The sequence below is a fragment of the Delphinus delphis genome, chromosome 4, assembly GCF_949987515.2.
Source record: "Delphinus delphis chromosome 4, mDelDel1.2, whole genome shotgun sequence".
Lineage (NCBI taxonomy): Eukaryota > Metazoa > Chordata > Mammalia > Artiodactyla > Delphinidae > Delphinus > Delphinus delphis.
This window is the reverse complement of record NC_082686.1, coordinates 102,095,497-102,110,595: the sequence shown is the minus strand read 5'-3', so window position 1 is coordinate 102,110,595 and position 15,099 is coordinate 102,095,497.

Below are 15,099 nucleotides of genomic sequence, written 5' to 3'. Positions count from 1 at the left end.
ATGAAAATGGAGGTGTAAATATCTCTTCAAAACCCTGTATTTTTTTTAAAAAAAAACCCAGAAGTTGGATTTCTGAATCACATAATATTTCTGTTTTAGTTTTTAAAAAATTTTATTGTTTATTTATTTTGGCTGTGCTGCATCTTATTTGCAGCATGTGGAATCTTCGTTGCAGCACACGGGCTTTTTAGTTGTGGCATGCAGACTATTAGTTGCAGAACCTCTGTAATATTTTCCATAGCAGCTGCACCATTTGACATTGCCACCAACAGTGCACAAGAGTTCCAATTGTTCCATATCCTTGCAAACACTTATTATTTTCTGTTTTGGAGGTTTTTTTGGTTATTTTTGATAATGCAATCCTAAAGGGTGTGAGGTGTTGTTTTGGTTTTGTATTTACCTGATGGTTAGTGATGTTGAGCAGTTTTTCATGTACCTGTTGGCTATTTGTATGCCTTCTCTGGGGAAATGTCTATTCAAGCATTCTTTCTTATTTTTTAATGAGTTATTTGGTTTTTTGTCATTGAGTTATAGGAGTTCATTATATATTTTGGAAATTAATCCCTTATTATAATTATGATTTGCAAATATTTTCTCCCATTGCCTTTTCACTCTGTTGATTATTTCCTTTGCTGTGCAAAAGCTTTTTAGTTTCATGTATTCCTGCATGACTATTTTTACTTTTATTGCCTATGTTTGGTGTCATATCCAGTAAATCATTGTTAAGACCAATATGTATTAGTTGGAATTCTCTAGAGAAACAGAACCAATATGATGAATGGGTGGATGGATGGAGAGATAGATGGATGGTTAGGTGGATATAGATTTATGAGATATTAGCTCATGCAATTATGAAGGCTGAGAATTCCCACAATTTGCTTTCTGTAAGATGAAGAGCTGGGAAAACTCAGGGTATAATACAAACTGAGTCCAAGGGCCTGAGACATGGGGAGCTGATGATGTAAATTTCAGTCCAAGGACAGTTGAAAATGATGTGATTCTCTAGCTTATTCAGTAAGGCAGGAAAAAATTCTTCCTCCCTCTGCCTTTTGTTCTATCAGACCTTCAAGAGATTGCATAATGCTTGACCCACACAAGGTAGGGCAATCTACTTTACTGATTTCACCAAATTCAGCTGTTAATCTCATCAGGAAACATCCTCATAGGCCCAAGAAAAAAATATGAATATCCATGGCTACTCTAAGTTGATACATAAAATTAATAATCATACCATGTTATGAAGCTTTTCCCCTTGTTTTTTTCTAGGACTTAAAGCCTCAGGTCCTAATTTAAATCTTTAATCCATTTTAAGTTGCTTTTTGTGTAAAGTATAACATAAGGGTTCAATCTCATTCTTTCACACGTGACAATCTAGTTTTCTCAGCACCATTCCCTGAAGAGATGAACCTTGCTCCATTGTATAGTCTTGGCACCCTTCTGGAAGATCATTTGACCATATACTTGTGTGTGTCTACTTCTGGGCATTCTATTCAGTTTATTTTTCTATATATCTGTTTTTATTCCAGCTTTGTAATAAGTTTTGAAGTCAGGAAGGGTGAAGCCTCAAGTTTTGTTCTTTTTTCAAGATTGTTTTGTCTATTTCAGGTCCTTTGTGGTTCCATATGAATTTTATGGAAGTTTTATCTATTTCTGCAAAAAATAACATCGAACTCTTGTTAGGGATTGTCTTGAATCTATTGAGCACTTTGTGAAGTTCGGACATTTTAAAAATATTTAGCCTTGCAATCCATGAATACAGGTGTCTTTCCATTTGTGTATTTTTACATTTCTTTCATCAGTATTTTGTAGTTTTTATTGTACAATTCTCTCACCCCTTTGATTAAGTTAATTCCTAAGGTTACTTTTGTTTGTTTCTTTTTTTAATGCTATTGTAAATAGGATTGTTTTCATAATTTCCTTTTTGGATTGTTCACTGTTAGTGTATAGAAATGTAACTGATTTTTGTATGTTGATTTTGTTAGCACTAAGAATTTTATTGTGGAACCTTTAGGGTTTTTAAAGTGTAAGATCATGTTATTTGAGAACAGAGATAATTGTACTACCTTTTTTCAGATTTGAATACCTTTTATTTCTTTTTCTTGCCTAATTGCTCTAGTTACAAATACCAGTACTATGCTAAATATAAGTATAGGAATAGGCATCCTTGTTTTGTTCCTGATTTTAGTGGAAAAGCTTTTAGTTTTTCACTATTAAGTATGATGTTAGCTGTGGGCATTTCATATGTGATCTTTATGAGGTTATTTCCTTATATTCCTACTTTGTTGAATATTTTGATCATAAAAGGACACTGAATGTTGTCAAATGCTTTTCTGCATTAAGATAGTTGTGTGGTTTTTGGTTTTTTTTCATTTTCTTTAAGTTTTATTGGAGTATAGTTTATTTACAATGTTGTGTTAGTTTCTGCTGTACAGCAAAGTGAATCAGTTATACATATATATCCAATCTTTTTTAGATTCTTCACCTCCCCCCCAAAAGAAACTAAATACTGAGCAAAGAAAAAGAATATTTGTGAAGGAAAATCCATGGAAGGTTAGGGTATCTTTTCTTAGATTTGTTTTTCTTGTACTGCTATCACTGGTAGTAAACCTGTCTTAATATCCTGGAAGTGTGCAGCAATCATGAGTAATTAGAACAATTCTTTCTTCTGATTAAAAAGCCTAGCAGAATTTAAAAAGAAAAAAATATACGGTTGTATGTTTTTTGTCCTTCATTCTTTTGTTGTGGTGTATCACATTCATTAATTTTTTCTTTTTTTTTTTCTTTTTGTATGTTGAACTCCCCTTGCATCTCAATATGGTCATGGTGTATTGTCCTTTTAATGAGTGGTTGAATTCAGTTTGTTAGTATTTGCTGAGGGTTGTTGCATCAATATTTATCAGAAATATCGGTCTATAGTTGTTGTCATTGTTGTTTTTTTCTTATAGTTTCTTATTTGGCTTTGGTATCAGGGTAATAGTGATCACATAACATGAGTTTGGAAGTATTCCCTTGGCTTCAATTTTTTTTTTAAGAGTTTGAAAAGGATTGGCATTAATTCTTTAAATGTTTGATAGAATTCTTCAATGAAGACATCTGGTCCTGGGCTGTTTTTTGTTGAAAGGTTTTAAATACTGATTCAATTTTCTTACTAGTTATAGGTCTGTTCAGATGTTCTATTTATTTATGATTCATCTTTAGAAAATTGTATGTTTCTAGGAATTTATTACTTCTGGGTTTTTCAATTTGCTGGCACATAATTGTTCATAGTTGTCACTTATGATCCTTTTTATCTCTATGGCATTACTTGCAATGTCTCATATTTTCTGATTTTATTTTTTAAATATTTTATTTTTCATTAGTCTGGCTAAGATTTAGTTAATTTTGTTGATACTTTGAAAAATCAACTCAGTTTCATGGATTTTAAATTTTTTAAAATTTTTCTACTTCATTTATTTCTACTCTAATCTTTATTATTTCCTTCCTTCTGCTAAGTTTGGGCTTAGTTCTTTATTCCTTGAGGTGTAAAATTAAATTATTTGAGATCTTGCCTCTTTTTTAAATGTTGGTGTTTATTGCAATAATCTTTCTTCTTAATACTTCTTTTGCTGCATCCCACAATATTTGGTGGGTTATGTTTTTGTTTCTCAAAATACTTTCTAATTTCTTTTTTGGTTTTGTCTTTGACTCAAAGGTTGTTCAAAGTGTGCTGTTTGATTTCCACATATTTGTAAATTTTTGAGTTTCCCCTCTGCTATTGATTACTAGTTTCATTTCACTGTGGTTGTAAGAGATACTTGGCATGATTTCAGTCCTCTTAACTTTGTCAAGACTTGTTTTGTGACCTAACATATGTTTGACTCTGGAGAATGTTCTGTGTGTATTTGAGAAGAATGTGAATTCTCTTCTAGGATGAAATGTTTTGATGTGTCTGTTAGATCCATTTGGTCTATACTATTGCTCAAGTCCTCTGTTTCTTTGTTGATCTTCTGTCTCACTCGTGTATCCATTATTGACAGTGGGCTTTTGAAATCTCCCACTGTTCCTGCTCTGTTTCTTGATTTAGTTTTGTCAATGTTTGCTTCATCTATTTGGGGATCTCTAATGTTGGGGGTATATATATATATATATATATATATATATATATATATATGTTTAACATTCCTGTGAATTGAAACTTTTATCATCATTTAATGTCCTTTTTTGTCTCTTATGGCCACCCACTGCTCTGTTTTATTTAACATCTTTATGGAATATCTTTTTTCCATTCTTTTACTTTAGCCTATGTATGTCCATAGATCTAAAGTGAATCTCTTAAACAATATATAGTAAGATCCTGCTTATTTATCCATTCAGCTAATCTATGTGTTCTAGCCAGTACTTTTAATCCATGTAGGTTTAGAGTAGTTACTGACTGGAAAAGACATACTATTGTTATTTTGTTGTTTTCTGTATGTCTTGCAGCATTTTTTCCCCTTCTTTACTTTCTTGTTGCCTCTTTTGTATTTTGCTGATTGTTTGCACTGACATGCTTTGATTCTCATTCCCTTTTGTGTATACTCTATAATTACATTTGTAGTTATTATTACAATTACATAAAACATCCTGAATTTATAGCAATCTATTTTTAAACTGAGCAAATTCAATGTCATATAAAAACCATACTCTTACATTTCTGTCCTCTTCCCACTTTGTCATTGATGACACAGAGGGACTCTGGTGAATGCTGTCAATTTCCTACCAGCTTCAATGTGACTGATTTTGTGCTTGCCTGAGGTACAGGAGTTTCTTAACTGGCCTTTGGATTTCTTACAAAGGGAATCGATCTGCATATTGTTGTTGGATCGATGTCTCTATGGGGAAAGGATAGTTTGGAGTTTCCCATGCTGCTATCTTGCTAAATTACCTTCTGATTCACTTTTAAATGAAACATTTACTTCATAAATTATAGATTAATATGCATACTATATTTGTAATTGTGCTTTTAAGAGAAAGTAATGTTTGTGTGGTTTTTGTATAAATATTAGGTATATATATACATATGGATTTGTATGTATGTAATCAGGTTAAATAAAATACATTGTTTAAACTAGTTTGGCCTGTATCTCAACTTTTTTAAATGTGGCTACTAGAAATTTAAAAATTATATATGTCACTCACATTTGTCACTCATATTTCTATTGGACAGTGCTATTATTAGATGCTTCAGACTCAGTGTATCCATATTGTACTCATGTTTTCTGTTTTTCATTCATCTAGGAAAACAAATTTCTCCTGAAGGAATCTTCATTTTATTTATCAACAATAACCTATCACTGAAAATGAAACAAAACAAAAAAGATGTAGGTGATCTTTATCTCTTTTAGAACTAGACTCAGATAACTTAATGGGACTCTTTTGCCTGTCTGTACCATCTGGGCATCTCTAATACATCCACTAGAGAAAAATTTAAAAGTTTAAGAGAGGCTGTCCTCTATTGTCTTATACGAATTCCCTTACTCTTTTCCCCTCCCTGCCATGGGCATAAGTACTCAAATGTCTCTTACATTCCTTCCTTTTCTTTGGCTAAGGGTGATTCTTGTTCATTATGGGACAAGATGTGGTATGCAAGATTTAAGCTAGCTGGTATTAGAAATTTCCTGGTGATCAGGGGAATATAATAAACTTCGAAGAAACAAAAGTCCTATTCGTTTGTGATGCACAATATCTGCATTTCTTTTCCTCAAATACCTATGAAAGACCTGCATATATAATGGTTTTGAAGTACAATTGACCCTTGAACAACACAGGGGTTAATCTGCATATAATGTATAGTTCACCCTCTGTATCCACAGTTCTTCTGAATCCACAGATTCAACCACAGATCATGAAGTACTGTAGCACTTACTATTGAAAAATATCCACGTATATGAACCTGTGCAGTTCAAACCCGCATTGTTCAAGGATCAACTGTATTAAAGGAAAGTGGAAAGAGTAGGCAGGAGGACAAGGTGCTAAAAATAATAAAGATGTTACAAATTTTAATCACTGATCTCAAATATACTAACACTTAAACCAATACCTTCTGGTTCTTTATTTTTACCATAGCTCTATTTCTCATTATCTCTTCTTAATCAGTTTTCTTCCTTCAGTTTCCTCTCCTTCTCATCTATTCTTCCTTAATCCATTAATATTTCTCATCAGCTTCTAAGAGATTATTCAAAATATAAATCTGATTTAGGCATTGATTTATTCCACTGTGGGAATCCTTCTTAGATCCTTATAGTCTTCTACACAAAATCCCATAAGGATAAAAAGTACCAAATAAGATGTGACTCCAGCTTATTTACACAACCTCACCTGTTACATCCCTACCACTCCTTTCTACATAAACTCTTTGCTTTAGTCAGAGTGGAATCTAAACACTTTCCCTAGTGTATCATGTACTCTCTCATCTTTGCCCATGTTACTTCAAAATATTCCTTTCTCATTCTGCTTTTCCAACTTCTCTTCCTCCTCTAAAGCCCTGTTAGGTGTTACCTGCAACCACACACCTTCTCTGCCTCCCTCAAAGAGAAGTCAGCGGCCATTATTTTGGGTTCTCAAATCTGTATTTCCTTCAAAACCACCTATTTCTCTCTTTTCCAGACGTTGTCATCTCTGAGAAATTGACATGTATTATTTAGAATTTAATAGAGGGGGACAGGCTGGGTCATTTAAGTAATCATGGTTTCAGGGCAAAGAAGGAGTTGAGATTGGGTAGTTTACTTTGCCGTTAGGTGATAGCGCTTTTGGTGTGTTTTGCTCCTGGGCAGAATTGGCTTTTCTTTTGCCCTTCAGGCTTTTGTGGGGTGTAGAATTAACCTGCTTCACTTTTTATTTTAACGCTACGCAGGATTCTTGCCCAGAAAAACCTCTGACTTTGTTTTAGAAAGATCTTGAGGTTTTACCAGGGTTTCAAGTACTATATGAAACTGCATTTGCCACTTCCTCTTCCGTTACCTCTGAGCCACTTAAAGTTAACGATCTGAGAGGAAGAATTGTGACCATCTTTATCATACCTCTATCCTAACAAAAATGTGTATCATCTGTGATCCTGATTAGGAAATATTCTTTAGCATTTTCCTTAAAAAAAAAAAAACAAAACAAAACACACAGGTGTACTTAAGCTGGCCTATGCTGTATGTATATATCCAAGGAGGGAAATCAGTGATGAAGTGTTTTTCTGGCAAAATCACTAAATTTTGAGCACATTTTTTTTTTAATTAATTAATTTATTTATTTATTTATTTTTGGCTGTGTTGGGTCTTCGTTTGTGTGTGAGGGCTTTCTCCAGTTGCGGAGAGCGGGGGCCACTCTTCATCGCGGTGCGCAGGCCTCTTACTGTCGTGGCCTCTCCTGTTGCAGACCACAGGCTCCAGACGCGCAGGCTCAGTAGTTGTGGCTCACGGGCCTAGTTGCTCCGCGGCATGTGGGATCTTCCCAGACCAGGGCTCGAACCCGTGTCTCCTGCATTAGCAGGCGGATTCTCAACCACTGCGCCACCAGGGAAGCCCCGTTGAGCATATTTTTGATTTGAAAATTTTTCTGTTTGGGGCAATTAGTGTTGATAATAAATCTGAAGAGCTATGAAACTCAAAGTCAATGCTGGACTTTGAGCACACGTACAATTAGAACTCATTGTACTTCCATGGGGGGAAAACAGGTGGCTAAAAAGTTGTTATAGATGATAAGTGACTGTGAAATTTAGGATAGATCTCTAATTTGTAAAAAAAAAAATCCCCATAAGGTTAACAGGTGATCTTTCAGCAGAAACTCTGAGAGCCAGAAGGGAGTGGCAGGACATATTTAAAGGGATGAAAGGGAGAAACCTATAACCAAGATTACTCTACCCACAAGGATCTCATTCAGATTTGATGAAGAAATTAAAACCTTTACAGACAAGCAAAAGCTAAGAATTCAGCACCACCAAACCAGCTTTACAACAAATGCTAAAGGAACTTCTCTAGGCAAGAAACACAAGAGAAGGAAAAGACCTACAATAACAAACCTAAAACAATTAAGAAAATGGTAATAGGGACACACATATCGATAATTACCTTAAATGTAAATGGATTAAATGCTCCCACCAAAAGACACAGACTGGCTGAATGGATACAAAAACAAGACCCATATATATGCTGTCTACAAGAGACCCACTTCAGACCTAGGGACGCATACAGACTGAAAGGGGGGGATGGAAAAAGATATTCCATGCAAATGGAAATCAAAAGAAAGCTGGAGTAGCAATTCTCATATCAGACAAAATAGACTTTAAAATAAATGCTATTACAAGAAACAAAGAAGGACACTACATAATGATCAAGGGATTAACCCAAAAAGAAGATATAACAATTGTATTTATGCACCCAGCATAGGTGCACCTCAATACATAAGGCAAATGCTAACAGCCATAAAATGGGAAATCAACAGTAACACAATCATAGTAGGGGACTTTAACATGCCACTTTCACCAATGGACAAATCATCCAAAATTAAAATAAATAAGGAAACACAAGCTTTAAATGATACATTAAACAAGATGGACTTAATTGATATTTATAGGACATTCTATCCAAAAACAACAGAATACATTTTCTCCTCAAGTGCTGATGGAACATTCTCCAGTATAGATCATATCTTGGGTCACAATGCAAGCCTTGGTAGATTTAAGAAAATTGAAATCATATCAAGTATCTTTTCCAACCACAAAGCTATGAGACTAGATATCAATTACAGGAAATAATGTGTACAAAATACAAACACATGGAGGCTAGAAAACACACTACTAAATTACCAAGAGATAACTGAAGAAATCAAATAGGAAATCAAAAAATACCTAGAAACAAATGACAATGAAAACACGATGACCCAAAACCTATGTGATGCAGCAAAAGCAGTTCTAAGAGGGAAGTTTATAGCAATATATTCTTACCTCAAGAAATGAGAAACATCTCAAATAAAACCAAACCTTACACCTAAAGCAATTAAAGAAGAACAAAAAAAAACCCAAAGTTAGCAAAAGGGAAGAAACTATAAAGATCAGATCAGAAATAAATGATAAAGAAATGAAGGAAACAATAGCAAAGATCGATAAAACTAAAAGCTGGTTCTTTGAGAAGATAAACAAAATTGATAAACCATTAGCCAGATTCATCAAGAAAAAAAAGGAGAAGACTCAAATCAGTAGAATTAGAAATGAAAAAGGAGAAGTAACAACTGACACTGCAGAAATACAAAGGATAGAATTCTATCTTGAAAGAAACTGAGAAGTCTACATTTGCAAAATGAAAAGTGTTCTGGCAATTCTTTATTAATAGTAGGTAAATAAGAATATAGTAAGTTTTAACTGTTCATAAGAACAGTATATGGCAGCTAAAACTATAATATTATTTAAATCCAAAAGATACATATAGACAGAATACCACTGAGTAAATATTGCATTAAAAAAGTATTAAAAGGAAGTATTACATAATGAGATATTTTTCTGTTTAATAATTCAGTGTTACCTTGGTTTCCATATTTGCATATACCACTGTCACAACAGTGACAGCAACTTGGCTGACAGGCATGGTAGGAGAAGAGTCAAGGAAGCATGTTTGTTTAACACAGAAGTTTCACTGGAGGTGGGAACAGAGTGGCACTCTGTCGGGGAAAGTTTTCTAACCTTACATTGTCACAAGGGCACCTTACCTGTTCAGGTAAAACTTAAGTGATAATTCTGTTATCTTGTTCAAGATACTAATTTCCTCATGTTTAAGCCTATTTTTATGTCTTTGCCTCCTCTCAACTGTTTCGGAGACATGTGCCTGCTTGACTACTGTAAGTTATCATTGGTAACAGTCCCAGAATTTCTTAAGTATTTATTGGATGTATTCACTAGGCAAGCTTTGATTTCAATACTCTGTTGGTATTTGGGTGGTGGGATGGTAAGAAGGGAACTAATGGCACAGTATTTAAATAGCTTACATTGGATTCAAATACACGATGAGAGGATACTATTGGTACTCTTAAGGGAAAACAGCCAGTAAGATCACTCATTAGTAGCCTTTTATTTTCTGCATACATTTTTAACCTAAGGTCAATTTCACACATTTTTGAAAACAGTAACTGGTTCCATGACCTCTAGCATTCAAAGGTAATTAATAACTCAAGGAGTCACTTTTCAAGTAGAAAATAGCCACATATGTTTCAAGTCCAGAGGATCTAGGCAAAATCTCTGTACTTAATTTTTTACCTTCTATGGAAAGACTCTCAAATTAATTTAATAGATTTTCCTACCAACTACTGTCTGATTACTCTTTTACAAAGGGACTATCTATGACAACATACAAACTTTTATCTATCAGAAAGTCTCTAAAAGTTGGCAAGCATATTATTAGGAAATATTTTAAAAATCAGAAGATCAATAAAAGCACCCTAAATATGAAAGAGAATGTTACCTCATTTTTTTAAAGTTACTAAAAATAAGCAGATGTGGGTGCAGACTACTTTATATGAAGAATATGGGAGAAAGAGTTCAGGCATAACTGAGTAACACATCTACTGCTATTCATAACAGACTTGAAATTTTAGGGGGCACCTATTATTCGCTCACTTTGGGAAGCATTTACATTTAATTACTGATTCTTATCATTTCAGTAAGGTCTTTCCTATTTAGAGTTCAAGGGCTGAATGTCTCTGATATCTCTTCCAAAAGACCGAGTACAGGATTCCCCACTTTTTTAAAATTCTCTTTATGAGACTTTGCTTTTATGAGAGACCTACATTAGTGCCCATTTTCACTAACTGGAAGAAATGTGAAGAGAATATTCGCTTTTAGGGAAAAAAAGCAAAGAGCGAACATAGCATTCAGCGTTTGTTGTGCGGTGAGCCTTTATAGAGGCAGCAGCCACTCAGAGGATCAGCCAGACTAGCGCCACCAAGCCCCTTTCCTGGGAACTACATTTAGTATCTCAGCATCAAGCTGTAATAACGTTGAACTGTGTCTGAACATCTGTGCTTTATCTTGATTTGTTTTGTGCATCCTTAGCAAGGTGTGTCCTAAGATCATTGCTTCCCTGCTGTATGCCATTTTGCCTTTGAAAGTTTTCATAGAAAGACTTTACTTTCAGAGAGTGGGGGAAACCTGTATTCAGGCTTTAGTTCATGCAAAGGTTCTTAGAAGGATCTTAAGGAAAGGCTGCCAATTCATGCTGATAATAAAATTAGATGTGTTATATGAGTCTCTTGTAGTATTTGGCTTTCTCTCATTAAAATAGGGTACGATCTAGAAATAGAGTTGATATTTACAGATCCATGAGATGGCATCAGAGAGCTGATATCCTCCTAAATGAGTTGAAGTCATTGTTATTAAAGTCGGAAAATATCTTAAGCCATATGAGTTTGAGGATCTCTGAGGGCTTTGCTAATTTTAGTTTTAGAATTGCATTCATTTATTCTACCTATATTGAATATTGTGGGTGGAACAGACTGTGGATCTTTTCAAAAAGTGGCAAGTATTTATGAAGCTATTTAATGACAGCTGCATGAAAATGGATGTCTCTGTCACTGCAGAGGTAAATTGGGATTACCCAGTACTATCAGAGCCAAAACTCTCCAGCGAGGAAAAACTTCAGTACATCCTGTGGTTATGCACCATTAGCCAGCAAATAGAGGTGTAGTTACATGTGACCATGAGGGGATGTCCAAAGGAAACATGAGGTTTGGGATCTTGTCCATGTCTCAAATTTATAATTTTACCAAAATTAGTAGGACCAAAAACATCATCAGCAATTTTAGTGAAGTTTCATGCACAGTGTTGATTGAGCAGAACAGACAATTTTTTCTCCTAGTATCACATAATCGTATAAGATTTTTGCAAGTTTTCTTATAAATTTCTTTACCTCTATTAAGTGGCCATCTTGAAAGTGCCAACAATTACACCTGCATAATTTGAAAACAGATTCTTCCCAGAATCTCTTTCTAATCACTGGAAATCTCTAATTGCATTTTTGAAAGTTTCCAAAAACTTGGTCTCTTGAGTTATTATGGGGGCATGTGTATGAGTGGGAGCAGCCTTCTTTTCAGGTTTCTTCATCCTAAGTGAAAGCTCGAAGCACCTACAATCTCCTTAGGAAGAATTTCAACACAAAATTTTCTCTAATATTTGATGATTTCTAATAAAGTACTTACTAAGTTTAAGAACCCCAATTTTTGTAAAAAGTGTTATAAAAGATCATGGACTACTTTCCTTGGCCCCAGCAAATCAACATGTGCAGCTGAGTTTGACAAATTCTACCATCAGGAAATATTTTGCCTCTGGTAAAGGAACATACCTTTAGGTCAAATTGAGATATGTCATGGTACATGCTGTCTGATAGTTTCCCATTATAATTATTTTATGACTCATCAACAACCAAGATTAAATCTAGATTTTCTATAAATCTTTCTAATAAATATATTTGAGACTTAAGGATTTCTCAGACCAAGACTATGTAGATGTAAGTTTTATTGTCTTAAGGTAATGAAAAATCTGTAACTGAATTTAAAGTATTGCAATTATAAATAAAAATTGTGAGAAAGAAAACAAATAGGAGAAAAGCTTATCTGCTGAGAAGTCTTTTTAGTTGCTCCTGCTCTTGAAAGATGGATAAGTTTTTTGTCCCTAGATCAAGGGGAAGGCTGTGGTAAGCTACTGATCTCCAATGATGCCCATAATGATGAACTGGACTTGACTATATTTATTTATATATATTTATGTATTTATATATGTATGTGTATATATGCATACATGTATTAATATATATGTGTGTTAAAGATCACCTCATTTTTAAGACTTATCAAAGTTCATCCCTATATTAGATTTAAATATAATCACAGGGAACTTTGAAGTCCTTAGTGTCATTATTTAGGACTTGGAAAATTTAGGAGGATCCCACAGTAAACAACTGTTTATTTTTGACTATCTTTATATAAAGGGTCACTTAAAGAAAGTGGAACTGTAAAATATGTAACATTAGGTGGTACGAAAGATAAAACAGTATTTGATTCTGCTACTAGTGGAGAGCTAGAAATGACCTTTATAGATTTGAGATTCTAAAACAATATATCATCACTTGTTGGGTTTTTCAACCAGATGTATAGGAGTATTACAATAATACAGGTTAGGATTTACTCTTTTCTTTATTAAGCTATTGACTCTTGGTTTTAGTCCTAACTTCTAAATGCTGCTGGGTTCAGCCCTGAGAGTCTCAGTAGAAAATTTGGTTGTGTCTTCCAAAATAATTTAGATCTAACCGAATGAGAAACTATTGTAACCAAGGTAGTTTTTGAGAAAAGATGAAATGAGAAATGCTATGTTCCTACTCAGACTCCAATAATATTTTTTAAAGTCTGTGACAGATAATAACTTTATTTAAAATAACTGTTTGACTTTCAGTGTTATAAACACAAAAGTTTTGTTTTGGTTTAGGTGTTAAATATGTATAACACTTGTATAGATTAGTAAGATAGGGTTGTTTGGGTGCAGAATGTTGAATTAATTATTTTTCTGAAGTTATATTTTTCTATATGAAGCTCCTTGTTTTATTGCTTGTTTTATTTATAGACAATTATTCAGATGTGTATATTTACTTGCATGTATTCTTTTAAAATGTATATTATTTTCCATCATGTATTTTTAATTTATATAAATTGGTGTAGAATTTATATATATATTTACATATATATAAAATTTCATATTATATATATGAAATATATATTATATATATGTATGAATGTATAATATTATTCCTTTTTTTTTTAACTCAACACTATAATTTAAAGTTCCATTTGGGTTGCTACGTGTATATAATTATTCTTCTAACTACTGCATGGTAACCTGTGACGCGCATGTGTCATATTTTGCCTTTCCATCAACCCAGTTATAGAAACCCAGGCTGTCGCCTATTCCTCATCACCACACAAAGAATGCTGTGAGAAACATCCTTTTCAATGTATATTCCTTTATTTATCTGTGTGAGAATTGCTTGGGGATATAAACTTCCATTAGCATTATTAGCTTGTAATATATAAGAATACTTAATTTGACCAAATACTAACAGGTACTCTTCAGAATGGCTGTGTGCATTATATTCTCATCAGCAATAAACAAGGGTTTCCACCCAAATCCCTACTAGCACTTAGAATATCCAACTTTCAATATTTAGCCAACTTAATAGACATAAAATATCTCATTGTTTTAATTTGCTTTACTCTGATTACCAGTGATTTGGAGAATCTCTTCATATTCCCATTAGCCTTTTGGATTCTCTCTTCCATGACTAGAATTTTGTGTATATTTGTCCATAGAGTTCTAGTGGAAAGTAGTATTTTATGCTTATTGGATTACAGAAGTCTCTTGCATTTTCTACAAATAATTGCTGGTTAGTTTTAGAAATTGCAAATATTTTCCCACAATGTGTGCTAAGCCTGTAAACTTTGCACATAATGTAACTTATTGAAGGATATGTTCAGTTTTATATAATTATTATCAATTATTTTTTTCTGAGTTTGTGTTTAAAACTGAATGTCCTTCTTTGCCTTTAACAAAATATCCTCTCTTTTAAATATAATATAATTACATTTATATTTAGATTTCATTTAGGTTGTTACTTCCTTTATGATTCAACTCACCTTGCATGTGCTATTAGATTAGAGGTTTTAATTCTTTCCAGTATTTCCAATACAACTTATTAAATTATCTGTACTTTTGCCAATAATTTCACCTTTATCACATATTGTACATTTTTGTATGTATGGGTCTATTGCTTAGCTGGCTGCTTATTCCATTGGTATATGTATCTGTTTTTGTTGTTGCAGTAAAGAAATTCCTCTCCCTCCCTCTTATTCCTTTGCTTATTTTTGTTTGTTTGTTTTTGGTTATTTAAAAACAATTTTATTGGAGTATAATTGCTTTACAATGTTGTGTTAGTTTCTGCTGTACAGTGAAGTGAATCAACTATATGTATACATATATGCCCTCCCTCTTGGTCCTTTGCTTATTTTTTTATTCAAGGTTAACTAATTTGCATATGGACATTTATTTTTCTATTGCATTTTAGA